The sequence below is a fragment of the Alligator mississippiensis genome, chromosome 2 (assembly GCF_030867095.1).
Source record: "Alligator mississippiensis isolate rAllMis1 chromosome 2, rAllMis1, whole genome shotgun sequence".
In the NCBI taxonomy this organism is placed as follows: Eukaryota; Metazoa; Chordata; order Crocodylia; family Alligatoridae; genus Alligator; species Alligator mississippiensis.
The window spans coordinates 79895643-79910485 of record NC_081825.1 but is presented as its reverse complement, the minus strand read 5'-3'; the positions used below and the strand labels follow the sequence as shown (position 1 = coordinate 79910485).

Sequence of the window (14843 nt, the reverse complement as noted above, 5' to 3'; positions counted from 1 at the left end):
GAGGACAACAGGGAATTGATGATGTGCTATTTACCAGAGTGCCCCAGGGAATAAATAGGAACAATGGGTGCAAACTAGTGAAGAGTAGATTTAAGTTAGACATTAGGAAGAAATTTTTCACAGTAAGGGTGGCTAGAATCTGCAATGAGCTTCCAAGAGAGGTGGTGCTGTCGCCTAACTTGGAGGTCTTCAAGAGGAGGCTTGACAGTCACCTGGCTGGGGTTGTCTGACCTCAGTCCTCTTTCCTGCCAGGGGCAGGGGGTCAGACACGATGATCCATTGTGGTCCCTTCCGACTTTACAGTCTATGAATCTATGAACACTAAAATACAAACCACTGAAACCTAAACTCCCAAACTTCCTTGCTTGCTGGATTATTGTGTTGCTGGCTGGCTGGCTTTAGTTTGCTGCAGAGGGTTGACTCACATCCTTAAACCCTGATCAAGCTCAGCTGTTATGAACACTTCATTACTCAAACAACTCTGACTAGTTACAGGACCCTGACCACAAAGCCCAAACCAAGGAGAGAGACACAGTCATAGAAACTCTTTTTATGTCATGGAATAACAGGTTTGGTAACCAGAGCAAAAACATAACATCTGGTGTCCTACCACAGAATACACAGAGGAACACAAATGACTAACGAAGATCAAAAGTTTGTCAGAATCTTACACTATTGTTCATACACCCCAACTTTCAGCACACAGTAGGCATATATTATCGACAGGTAATTAGGACATGTTAATTTCTTTATGGAATGGCATGTAACAGCTTTGCCAAGAATCTACATAAAACTACCATTGGGGCAGAAACATGCTGAATCTCATATGCAGTATGCAAGTTCTGATGTGTCTTAGGAAATTCAACAAAGACGTTAAATTCAGTTTTTTAAATAAGTCTGTCCCCCCCAAAAAAGATAACTAAATAATTCCAAAAAAAAAAAAAAAAAAAAAAAAAAGACTACTGAAAACAAAACAAAAACAAAACAGAAAACTCAACTTTCTCCTTTTACCAAGTTTCTCTTCCACTTTCCATCTTGGCAGCAATATCTCCATTTCTGAAAACAAATCATCAGAAATTAATTAATGTAATCTGTATGGAGAGATTCTTAATAGCACAAAGAATTTGAAATGAAACTTTGAAATGTAGTATGGTTAGGACACTGATGAACACAGATGAAATGAAAGAAAAATGTACTGTGTGAAATAGAATTTATATTTTTACTACTGTTTTCCAAAAATAAAATAAAATAAAATCCAGCAATAGTCAGTACTATATGGTATTACCTTCAAATTTTAGTAAAACAGTAGAACTGTAAAATATAAGAAGGTAACAGGATGGTTCTTCTCCTTTAAGGGCAGCAGAGCTCAGGGCCAACCAATTCCAAGACATGATCCTTCAAGACAGACATACCACAGAGATTCTGCAGCCAAGATGGGAATGGGAATGGGAATGGGGATGGGGGGAGGAGGAGGAGGAGGAGGAGGAGGAGGACAGCAACAAAAGTTTAAACAAAGGGATGTGAGCACTGAACTGCTACACTGAATAGCAATTTCCAACATCCAGGTGCCACTGAGATCCTGAAAGTCTACTCAGCTTCTACTTTAAGTCCTCTAGTGGGATTCTCAAACAAAGTATTGCCTATTTCACCAACAGACCAGTCAGTAAGGTTGCTTACACTTCCCAAATCAGAACTTGAGCAAACAACAGCCAGGGACAAGACTCCTTGAGGCTGGCTAGTGAGTGCCTCAGTGAGGAAGGCATGCAAGTGGCAAGTCCATTCTCAAAACTGTACTCTGTCTAGTTTGGAACAGGGAACTGGACCTAGATCTTCCACATACTAGGAAAGTGCCCCAGCCACCAGGACATTGTTCTAGGGTGGCCTACCCCCGAGATTTCTGTTGGAGCTATTTCATAAAGAATTAAATATTTACAGGAGCAGTGCCTTGAATCCAATTTTCCCACATCCCAGGCAAGTGCTCTAACCAAGGTCATTGAGGCAGTCACTTTCTCCCTCACTCCCCCAGCTCAATTAATATTTACTTTTTCAATTCAATGTGGAAAAGCTACGACAGGAGAGAAGGACAGCACTTCAGTCATGATATTTAAGACTCTTATGGGGAGGATACCTGATGTAGATGTCCTATTTTAAAATTGTTGCTCTAAATTAGACTGGAGAGTATTCTAAGTACATAATTTGATGGGAAGCCAGCAGCAGTGGTGTTATTAGTCATTTGTTTGTTTGTTTTGTTTTGAGAAAAAGGCTTACCTGACCTATGCATTTAATTTTAGGAAGCTAACTACCTTTGAGCAGTAGGATCTTTTTTAGTATTTCCTTCTGTTTAGTTTCTTCAGCATGTCAGCTTTCTGTGAATACCATTCTTAGGCATCTAATTATCAGTATGTGAGTCTAACTAAGGACTATAAATTCTTTTGGAAAGAGGTGTACATAGCAGTTCCACATTGCAATGTACAAGTAACAATAATGCACAAGAGGTTGAAGAGTATCTGGAGTTCAGTGAGATAAAGCCAACAGTCTAGAAAAATATTCCCTGAGGATGGTGAGCCTGAAAAATTAGTATTTTAGCCAAATTGGAGTCCAATTCCCTTGGGGAAGAATTTAGAGCCAGTGACAGGGGCAAGCTTTCATGCCCGGTGCAAGCACCAGCCTGCCCCATCTACAAGTTAGCCACCCACCTCTCTCATCTGCCACACCTTGATGTAATCATATTGATATAATAATTAAGTGGGAGGCTGCCCATTATACACCCCGATATTGGGGTGGGGGCTATCTGCGGCTCTGTTCCTCCCCTACACCACAGCCCAAGCCTCACAGATGACATCTCAGGCAGCCAACTCAACTGTACCCTTCACTCATTAGCTGTGGCCCCTTCCCTGGGACCTTTGGCTTCCCTTTAAGCCCTGGCCCCATCTCAGGCCAGTTGGGACTCCAAGCTTCTCTACTCTTATGGGCATCCCTTGTGGTGGGCCCCTGGCCCTTTTGATCCCCATCTGGGTCCTGGCCCCAGCATTGACCAGCTGGGTCCCTCAGTTAGGTATAAGCTGCCTGCCTGAACTCAGGGATTGGGGTACCCCATTCCTGGCTCATGTGCTTCACAAAGTGCGGCTGGCCCTCTGGGGTCACTTACCCCAGCAGGCTCAGGTGCTTCAAGAAGCTTACCTGGCCTTTCCTGGATTAGATGGTTTAAATAAGCCACCCAAAGTTGAGGGCTGGGGTTAAGGTGCCCCTACCCACCTTTCACTGGGTTGGGAACTGGCCTGGCATTTTTCCAGGGTTCCTGCACCACTGGGAGCCCCACCAGACCTCCCACTCCCAGCAGGGTGCAGTTTTAGGTTATGCCAGGACCAGAGCCTCCTGCTCCTACCTGCAAGATGTTCCCATGCAGCAGCTCAGCCAGGCAATGAATGTTTCTTGCCTGACTCCCAGCAGTAAGCTGCTCTTGTTTATATAGGTGGCTAGAGTTCTAAAATGGCTACTGCAATCAAACACCTGCTGAGTGTTTGATCTAGCCCTTAAAGTGGCAGGCACCATTGATGCCCTGCCACAGAGCCCCAGATAAAAGGTAGGGGGAATGATTCAAGGGAGAGGACTTTCCAAAGAATCTAGGCAGCAGACGAGAAGGGATCCTGAAAAGAAAAGAGAATAGGTTTGAATTATTGTGTAGATAATGATATTGTTACCTATAACAATAATTCAAAACTACTTCCAGGCATGGAAAGCTTGCTAGAGGTTGCAGGTACGTTTTCCGCATGCTATCACACTGGCAGGAGGTGCAGTGAGAACCAGGATTAAAAGACATAATTAGCCATTTACGTTTCAAGTCAGGCAGATATGCACATTAGCCCCCCTCTGTGCATTACATGTATCAAGTGATTAATTGTGCAGTTCCCTTGACATCAGCTATATGTGCAAAATACCTAGCCTGCCATAAAAAAGCTCCAGTTCCAACCTGTTATAAAGGCAGACCTAAAAAAACGTGTACTAACTTTATCACTGGTTGCTGTCCAGCTTTAATTTGCACATGTAGCAGGGTCTCCCCTAATTAGGTAGCACAGGGACACAGAATCCCACAGCTGCAGATGCTGGGTGCTGGGACCCAGCTGGGTCCTTGCACCTGGGAGGCATGGTTTCCCTGGGGGTCTGTGGAACGCCCAGAGCCAGGGGATTATGGAAGCCATGATCTCCCAGCCTCAGGAGTTCATGAAACCTCTGAGGCTGGGGAAATGCAGCAGCTGCAAGACTGCAGCCTCGGGGATTTCACACACCCCTGAGACTGGGGGATTTCAGCAGCTATGATCCCCTAGCCCTGGGGGTGCATATGGAATCCCCTAAACTGAGGGGGATCCCAGTTTTGGAAGCTTGATTCTTGCCAATGTAGGGGGAACCTGGGATCAGGCTCCCTTTGCACGGACAATGAAGGTATGATGGTATTCAATATGCAGTCGCACAATCATACCTCCTGCCATGCACATGTGCCATGGCTAGAGGGGCCTTTATAGACTAACTAAATAAGAGATAATATAGAACATAAGCTCTGTGAACTAGAGTATCACTTCATTAACTAGTATTAAACAAAGGGTAAGAACAAATTAAATGGAGCCCAGGAAAGCTGGGCCCAGAAAGAAAAAGGGCTAAAGATGGGGATGGAAGACTGTGCATTTCTTTTGGATTTTGATTACCATGGGTGTGTGTAGATGAAACGGGGGCCCTAAACGGGGGCTTCAATTTAGGGCCCTTTAAACCCCTGTGTCGTGCACACATCACACACTTACCTGTCTCTCCAGTGGTGGGGAGGGGAGGGTGAGCTGCTGGTGGGCAGAGCTGTCCCTGGGCTGCAGGGGAGGGGAGGGGGCTGGTGCTTCCCTCTGCAGCAGCGGTGCCTCCCCCACCAGGCAACACCCGCCTGCAGGCACCCAGCTTGGGTGGTCTTGGGGTGCACTGCAGCCATGGAGGGAAGCACTGGGCCCCCACGCAGTTCATGCAGGCAGGCAGGCTCCAGGTTAGGGAGTGGGGAGGGAAAATCAGACTCACTGCTTTTTTTGGGCAGGGCCTGCCTTCCTGGGCTGCTGTCAGGCTGCCTGCAGGGCTTGCTGAAGAGTCCCTGAGCTGCATGGAGCCCGGCGCTTCACTCCACAGCTGTCGGGGCAGCAAACTAAAACTCCTAGTTTTAGTTTGCTGCCCCCCAAGTCATTTAAGGTGCTGTACGCTGCTGAATCTCCTACAGTGGCTGGAATTAATGCGCAATACACTGCTGAGGTGTGCAAACACTAACACCATTAAAGTGGTGCAAAAGCATTTACCACACTTTAAAGTGTCGTGCACATACTCCCCTTGTTTCATCTATACACAGCCCATGGGTGTTAGTGACCTAATCAGAGAGCTGTCAACTTGGCGCACAAACTGTCAGGACCTGAGTCACTGAAAAGCCATGACAGAAAACAAAACAGAGTGACTGTAGTATTATATCTTCAAAGGGTGACTCTACCCTGTTAAAATTCATATATAATGCTGCTACAGGAAATGCATGTCAGGAGACAGCTGCTTGCTTATTCAGAAATTTAAAAACCTATATAATATTAATCTATTTAGTGGCACCTGTTTTTGGATAACAGCACTATTTTCCCATTGAGACAATTTTGCTTGGATTATACCCCATGTCATACAATTAACTAGTAGAGCAAAGTCAGCTGTAAACTAATTCATAATTTTTCATTTCATTCAAACTGATAATAAATACATCACAGTGGACTAATTGACATTAATTGATATTGTACTTGGTGGCTAATGTGAAGTACACTAATTGACTAATTGACAATTTGCAATATGAGCTGGAGTAAAGTAATCTGGATATCACCGTTTACACATGCATTTAAGTGCAGTAATTTACTCTGCCACCAGATAAAACTTGTGTCTGATGGGACTATCCAACAATGCAGTAAACCTACACTGGCCTACTAGTCACACACATGTAGAAAGTGATGCTCTACTGCACAGCACACTAATCTACTATGCAGTATTGCACACAAGTACACATGTCCAATGTGAATATGAAAACAACAGATTAATCATGTATTTCCAGCCTTCTAACAATGCCTTTAAATTATAGCCCTTCCTGCTGCCACCCCCCCTGGAAACTTTCCTTCAATATGCACACACATCTTGTCCTTTATTTATAAAGCTGGGGAAGAGGGGGGATTAAATTATTTTAATCCTATCATTTGAAAAGATGCTGTCTGAGTAACATTTTTCAAGCTAGTTTATAGTGATTGAAATTTACACAGGAAACACTTTTATATATAGTAAACCAACATTTCTAGTAGACAGAAATCTGACCTGGAAGCATGAATCCAAAGCACTTTTTGAATTATCAAAAGGAGGTGAAATTTGAACTCCTCTTTGATTTTTCACTACCAGGTCCAATCCAGGCATTTTTGATGCTCAGGTTGGATATGGCCTAAATTGCAAACAGTTCTGCAACATCTGAAGACACATTTTGGGCCTGAAAACTAAATTAAACATTTAAAAAAATAGCAATTTTACATAGGTTTGAACTCTGCACAGAAATACACCTGTGTAAGTGGGTCAGAACAGACATTTAGAACAGTGAGTGAGCATGTTTAATTTCCAGAAAACTATTACATCCGTAGAATGCAATATATAGTTCACAGAGAATCCTCATAAAAGAGACAAAAATAATCCAAATGAATTCCACAGCAAAATGCTTTGGTGTTCTAGGAAAAAACAGTCTCATGTATAATATTCTTGTGTAAAACTGAGCAGAGATAACAAACATACTGGTCATCTTTTGCATAGTTTCTGTGCTATTGTTTCTATCAGTAGCTTGCCTTCAGGGGTTCAATTTAAGGTAAGTAGGAATCTCCTTTTCTTTTTTACATAAAGTGCAATTGTCTTTTAGTACTGATTTAACAACTAACACAGTCTAATAAAATTTTTCTGCCATGTCAGTTTAGAATATGAAAATTTGTTTGCCTACCAAGCTTAAATTCTAATTAATTCCTGTCTTCCATTAGTCAGCCACTATCCCAAATCTGTCCACATCTTCATTATTTTCAAGGGTAAATTGTATTCCTTGAAAACTATTTTAGGCATTCTGCCAGCCAGAGCCAGTTTTATAGCATAACATATACAGTTAATATAATGACATATACAATTATAGCATAGCACACAGTTAATGCATAACAACTTCAGCAACAACTTGCCCTTTAACTTACTGGCCCTAAATGAGACATTATTCACACTGGCTGCCAACTACAAAAACCTGAAGACAAGACAGAAAACAAAAGGAAAGAGTTAGCTGTTGCAAATGAGTCAGATATTAAAGATGTCTTGCAGATAGAGGATTTGATCCTTTGCTACTACTGACAAGTCCATTCACTTCAATGAAACTCTGCTACTTTACTTCAGCTGAGGGTCTGGCCTAGAATCTTCGTGGATGTAGTTACAGTAACGTACCAACTACGTGGTTAAATCTGACTTTTTGTTGTGTTGTTCCACCAAATCCCAAATGGAGTGCTGTACTTTAAGAAACTTTGGAATGGAACCAGGTTTGTGTGTGGAGGCCCACATTACTTGGATCCTAAGTGAAGCAGGTCTCTGCCAGGTATCTTAGGTCTGGGTAACAAGTGAACACTACATAATACTAAGAAAATACGCAGAGCTGAAGAATGGAGTAGTTAAAAACTTATCTACAACATTTCAAATCTAGTCATGTGCAAGATAACTGGAAAAGATTTAAACAGTGCTGTATCCTGTAACTGTAAGAAATGGGTGCTAGCAAAAAAGGAACATAGTGAAGTGACTGTTTTACTTTGACCAATAGTTTGTTTGGAGGCGCTGGATATTTTTAATAATTCTGTTAACATAGGGAAAGGACACTTTGAAACTGCATTACAGAAATTTAAAGAGTCTGTAAAAATGAAAACTACATTAATATATGTCTGGAACAAAACACTCAGAGGCAGACTACTGGAAGACCAGCAATAACCTTTGCTAAATTAATTAGATTTTTGTTGAGAAGTCCAGACAAAAGCTTATGGAGGGTAGATAGTGCTCCAAGATGGGGGACAAGCCATAGGGTTTAAAATATTGCAGGAGGAGACTCAAGACAGAAAGCTGGGTGGAGCTCAGTGTTAGAGTCCCTCCAGACAGGATATTGAGCTGTGGCATAATATCAAACACTAGAAGTCAAGGCAACTCTTAAGCATCAGAAAAAAGGATTCATAAACTGGATATATAAATAGCAAGATTTTGCAAATGCCACGATATAAATCACTTCATCATCACTGTTATAACCAAAAGAAGCCCAACAATCATCACGCCTCACCCCCACAGGAGTACAGAAACAGTTTTTCAGTTAGATGATTTGCAAATTTAGCACAGGCCTTAAAGTATGTTTCTGCAAGCACCAAACAGCTCCACAGTTTTTCATAAAATATCATACAGTAGAACACTATCCAGATGATATTCACAGGAATAACAACTTGGGTGTTCCTCAGTGAAATGTGGATGGTGAGTATTAGAAGTACTGCTAAGGAAAACACCCTGGAGAAAGGAATTAAAATTACTAGTCATTGTGTCAGGGTCAACACATTCACACCTTCTGTTATCATTTTCAGGGAGAGCTCTCAGTATTAGAATAGTCCTGGGATGGTATGAGGACTCCCAATTCTTCCTTCTTGTTTCCAAGGATCCATGCATTCATGTATAGACATCTGAGGTCACTAGCCAATTGCCCTACTTTCTCTGGACAAATGAGAAGGCCTCATATCCTGCTTCTATTTACTCCAGGTCATCTGCTTCCCCACTTATCTCAGGGCTTTGGTATTCATCTCTGGAAAACCTAGTTTAATGCCCTCCTCACTAGGTTAGTGGGGCTGTCTGTGAAGATACTCTTCCCTCTATTCATCAGGGGATCCCATCTCTTCCTAGCAATCCTTATTCTTGGAACAACATCCCATGGTCAAAGAAGCCAAAGCCCTGCTGATGATGCTGATGATGCCATCTGTACAGCCATGAATTTATTGGTCTTCAGGATGCATCTGTTCCTGCTCTGGCCCTTCCCCTTTTCCAGAAGTTTTGAGGATACCACCTGAGTCCCTGTCCCCTTTGCCCTTGGGCCCAGAGCCTGTAGTCACTTTTGATCTGTTCAGGGCCCCCCTGGCAGTATCATGGATTCCCACATGGATGAACAGCATGGGATAATAGACTAAGGGCTGGATGAGTCTTGGTAATCCTTCTGTGACATGTCAGGTCCGGCTCCAGGCAAGCAGCAGGCCTCCCGAGACACCAGGTGAGGCTGGTGGATGGATGCCTGTGCCCGCCACAGAAGGGAATCTCCACCATCACCACCTCCTGTTGCTTCCTCTTTGTGGCAGTGATCTCAACCTTGGCAACCTTGGGGAAGCCTGGCTTGGCCTCTTCCACTAATGGAATGTGCTCCTCCTCCTCTGTTGCTAGGGCTCCACATCTCTTCTCCAGACAAACTGCTGAAGGTGGACATGAAGACTTCTGCTTACTGCCAGAGGTCACAAGCTTCCAGCTTCCACTTTCCTAGGAGTCTATGCCCTCCTCTTTCTCTGGTGCTGCCTCTGGCAGTCCTTCTTCCAGTCCTAGAGCACTGAATTGATGAAGTCTCATGGCAGAGGATGCTTCAGAGCTTTGCCTCCTTTTCCTGTAGCTCTCTTACATTCTCCCTGAGGGTTACCATCCGGAGGCACTGCAGACATTGCAGGCACTCCCCAACCTGGCTGTCACTGGAAGGAACCTGCAAGCCAGTCTCCATGGTGATAAACCAGGACCTGGGTGGAAACCTTGACAGTGGGTGGTCCTGCCTGGATAGATACCTCAGAGGTGCAAACAGAGAAAGAGCTGTCAGTGGCAGTGTCTCTGGCGTTGCAATGTCCTCCAGCCATCTCTCTGGGTCTCTTAAATTTGTTTCTCTTTTCTATTTACCTTACAATCCACCACCTCTCTCTTCCTGCCAGTCTCCAAGCAGACTTTCTCTAGCAAACTCCCCTGTAAGCTGTTTGCTGATTTTTGGGCCTGAAAGGTTCCCCTTTCCCTGCTAACCTGCTTCCTGTCATCAAGCTTACAGTGAAGGAAGGTAAGAGAGAGAGTTTCTGTGCAAACTCCATAGTGAACCCCCCCTTGCTCTGCCCTCTAGTTAAACAAGGGGCTTAAGTATTGGTCTATGGCTGAATGTTAGCTACTTACACTAAATATATGTGGATTAGTTGCTCTTAATTAAAAGAAAGAACATACCTTTAAAGGTTTCCTTCAAAGAGCAGGGTGGTAAGCTGACCTGTGAACTGACTTGTGAACTGCTTGCAAACTGCTCTGTTTGCTGTTCCTGTTCACTCGCTCTCTGGTCACTTGGGGAATCAAGTTCAAACCAGTAGTACTAAAACAGAGCCTAATTTTGACCTGCTGGAAGTTTATTTTTTTTCCTATGAATTGCCTGGATGTGCCTCAGGGTAGGAATAGACCTTTAGTAATTTGCAAAATGATATGTTGTCATTTTTTTCAAACAAATCTGGCACAATAAAAATATGGAGAGAATTAAATAATGTTTGTTCAGAAAGAAAGGCAATAAAACTTTAAACAACCAATGTCCCTGTAAACCTCAAGTGGCAGTCGTACTGCTTTCCAGCAATATGATAAAAGATTCTAGTGTTCTTGGACATAATGTGTTGGGCAAATGCATTAATCAAACTCCATAATGGACTAAATTGGGAAATAGGCTATTTGGAATAAACAGATCTAAGAAGAGGTGAAACTGTGACAGGCAGCCTTAACAGTCCAATCTTGTTTCTAAATATAGAAGCAATTTTAAAGCCTCTCCAGGCAAAGGGAACAATTATTGGCAAAACAAATAAACTAGTGTCTCTGTACCTCAGGCACTCACTAAAGTTAGTTCAGGACCCTGCAGTGAGACATGAATAGCAAAAAGTGTCAGGGACACTACCACAGCACCTTAGCTTTCCTTGAACTGCAAATGGAAGTCCATTAGATATAGATATATTAGTCAACTAAATTGGATTAAAATGACTAGCTTGAATACCAATTCTACTGTCAACATAAATGGTCAGGTATTATAGGGCTGATAAAATACAGGGCTCTTGAAGCTACTTAATTGCCATTACTGGGCTATGTGTGGGCAGTCTCAGTAGTCTCTTTCTCTGCCAAGGTGAGTGTCTCAAGTCAGCTCTGCAGGAAGGAGTCTGTAGAATTCATGTTTGCTTGCATCCAATATTTACAGTTCTGGCACCTAAATATGAAAGGGTGTAGCCATGATTGATTCAATCTCCTATGCAATTTCCTGAACAAATCATAGTAATTTACTGTATGGGTAACATTTAAAAGAAGACTGAAGTACAAATTTAATTGGAAGTCAATGGACTATATTCACATAGGGCAATAAGACATTTTATTCCAGGACAAAATGCTATCATTCAAACATCCATGTTCATTGTTAAAATCCTAAAAGGGTTCACAGGATAAGAAATAGAAACAGTTTGCTCTGGGACATTGCAACATCTGAACGGTTGTCCTGGGATTGCATAACTGAATCAATGGTAGGAAAGTGACAGTCTATTTAGCTACCCACTTAATCCTGATTAGAAGGGAGATGTGTGTATATGTTTTATCTCCAGATACTTCTGTTGTGGGACAAGCACAAGCACAACTTGTCTAGGGACAAATTCAGCATTGGTTCCTAGCCTAAATAGTTTAGCTGTTTTTAAAAGTTACCATTTGTCTTGATTGAGGGGTCCAGTTGAAATTTTACATTAAAATTCTAAACCAAGAATGTAAAAATTATGTAAGAGTTAACTAAGAAACAAGAATTTAAGAAATTGTATTAGTGGCATATAAATAAGGAATTAATTATAACAGTACTTATACACTTATTATTCTTGTTAAGAATTAGAGTTAGAGTGATGATATATGGGGATACTGTATCAGCATCTTGTACCTATATTTGAAGTGGGATCACAATTAAAATACTTCAACATATGCCAAAGTATCAATACATTAACATTGTATTTTTGCTGCAATAACCAGTAGTATAATCTGGTGATTCCCTAAAAACACCACCATGTAAGGATGACTTCACTCCTGCTATTTAAAATTAAGCACTTATGCTGTACCCCTAAGGCCCCCTGTACACGTTACAGGTATTACTCAATTAAACAGTTAATTGTGCAATTATCTTGAGACCAGCTACACATGCAAAGTAGCTATCACGCCATAAAAAGCTCCAGCCAGATATAAAGGTAGACCTAAAAAATGTGTACTAACTTTACAGCTGGTTGCTATCCAGCTTTAATTTGCACATGTAGCAGAGTCTCCCCTGAGGCTGGGAGCCCCATCAGGCTCACCATGGGTGCACCATGCCCAGATGAGTCCTGGCAGCCAGGGGTATGGCTGTCCTGGGGATCCGTGAAACCCCCAAAGCTGTGAGATTGTGGCTGCTCTCACCCATGGGAGCTTCCTTCTTGCCAGTGCAGGCGGAGCCTGGGATCAGGCTTCCCCTGCACCAGCAATAAGGAGCAATGGGATATAATGCATGATCCCATAATCATGCCTCTTGCCATACACATGTGGCATAGCAGAAGAAACAATTGCATGGATCATGCATTAGAGCCTATTGCAGATTTACCTGCATGTGTAGAGGGGTCCTAAGTATCTTCTTTGTCATCAAAGCAACTTTAAATACACAAAATCTCCAAGTTTCTGGATCTGTTTCTCCATTTCATAGCCTTGAACAATCTCTAGTCACTTATACCTGGGTAATGAAGACATGAATCAAAATGGCATTATCTTATACCCATGTTGTACTTGGACTGTTGTGAAAGAATGCACAAAATACAAAGTAGAAAATTGGGCCCATAGCTTTTTTCTAGACGTGTGAGTGGCTTGTTTGCTAATGGCAAGCTTCTGGTCCTAGAATTTTTTCATTATTTAGACTTTCCAATCTCCTGATCCTCATTCCAACTGTGATCTTGATCTCTTTCAGTACATCTTCTTCCTTCTTTGGAAAATTTATGTTTGTTCTGGCATTGGTCCCATATACTCCTTAGTTTAATTGTCAAGTAATATCTACAATGCCTCTCCTGCCTTTCTGTAGAGATCTCCTGTCTCCTTTGCTGATCATTATGTTGTTGTTATGTTTTGTATAATTTCTCTTTTCTCCATCTTCCTTTCTTTGTTCACTTTCCTTTTATTTTCTAGGTTCAGTTCCATTTTATAATTTCTCCATTAAACCCTCTAATGTATCATACACCTTGCCTGCCATATCGCTGTTTTTACCAATCACCCAAGCAAGCTTTTTCTCTTGTTACTTTGGCAGTATGTAACATATTAATATGATATAACTGGAATGAGGTTACATTATACATGTGTGTATAATACCCTCTTGTATATGCAGCCCTTCTGGTATCCATTCCATAAATACTCCTGGTAATGTTAAAACTCAGTATCTAACTGATGGATCAAATAGAAGTGACTGGTGTACCTCGTCTCCCAAACAGAACAAGTAGAAGAGTACCTCACTCAAGATACTTAAAATAAATAGATTTAACAAAAACAGTTCAGTACTTCAGAAACCTTAAGGCTCAAACGCTACTAAAATTATGAAAAACACAATTTTTCCCTATATAAAATCATCTATTGCTCCACAATTTTTATGAAACTCTGAATTGTTTAAATGATTAGTTTTAAGTTTTAAAAAATGAGAATTTTAATAAACTGCTGTTAACTGATTTCATTATAATAGCAAAATGTGGCTTGTTTTGTGTGTCTGTATGAATGAAACAAATCGTCAGTGTATTTCATTGCAAAACCATTTGACTTTTCCTCCAATTAGAATATGTCTTAAAAAAAACAACTCACCTGCATCTTTGTTACAGAAATCAAAGTAGCATCCAGTTTTGATTGGATTGGAGGATTGGATGCATTAAAAAAAAGGTAGTGTGATGCTTTAATTTCCAGGAAAAATCTGTTCAGAGACCTGTAGCAATTTAAAAGGGAAAAAAAATTGTCACATATGTAATTTCATGAGAGATTAACAAACATTTGAGAACAAACCAGTTCAAGTTATTTTATTCCTAAATGTGTCCATTTTTACATCATTTACTTCACTGCGATTCTAAGAGGTATTCTGGTGCTATATGTATAGACAGGATAACTGCATCCCTGTCCTGCATCAGTTGTATTTCTTTATGCTTCAGACACGAACTGTCTTACCTTCAATGTGAAGAATGCTTAGTGCTACATTATACTTACTGTTCTGTGAAATAGCATTATGAATAGTCATAGGAACTATAATGTAGTGCCTATGACTTCAAAAGGGGTAGCTAAAGAACATGTTGTGAATCTAACAACTAGCTTTAGTAGGAGTCACAAGCTGGATGACTCTTTCAGTCAACTGGATAATTGACCTGGTATAAGAAAGGTTAAAGTTCCTACCTAATATGTGATTGCTAAAGCTTTTCCTGTGGCTATGCAGACAAGGCTGTCTGAAGTACCATCAGCTTTGGTGCCAGACTGATAAAGCATTGAGCATTTGTCAGTTACAAGAGAAGAACTGGATAATAGTTTATAAATCAAGCATGATACTCCAGTTTGAAAATCCTTGAAGGGATTATGTTACCTTATTTTTTTCAAAAAAATGTGTTAGATAATACAATTAAGAGGGCTTTGATAATGATTTACTAGAAATAGGTTATTACAATGCCTTGAAGTAATGCCTCTTTTAAAAATGTATTACAGAAGTATTTGGACCATACAACGAGCATATTTTG

General features: G+C 41.3%; 1 long non-coding RNA gene across 1 annotated transcript; it reads right to left on the bottom strand.

Annotated features, from left to right (window-relative positions):
• Positions 1-929: 929 nt before the first annotated feature.
• LOC132248329 (uncharacterized) lies at positions 930-3654 on the bottom strand. Its single transcript, XR_009459503.1, has 3 exons — positions 3386-3654; positions 1286-1422; positions 930-1056 (listed from the first exon to the last, which is right to left on the bottom strand). It is a non-coding gene; the product is annotated as an uncharacterized LOC132248329 (long non-coding RNA).
• Between the last annotated feature and the right edge of the window lie 11189 nt (positions 3655-14843).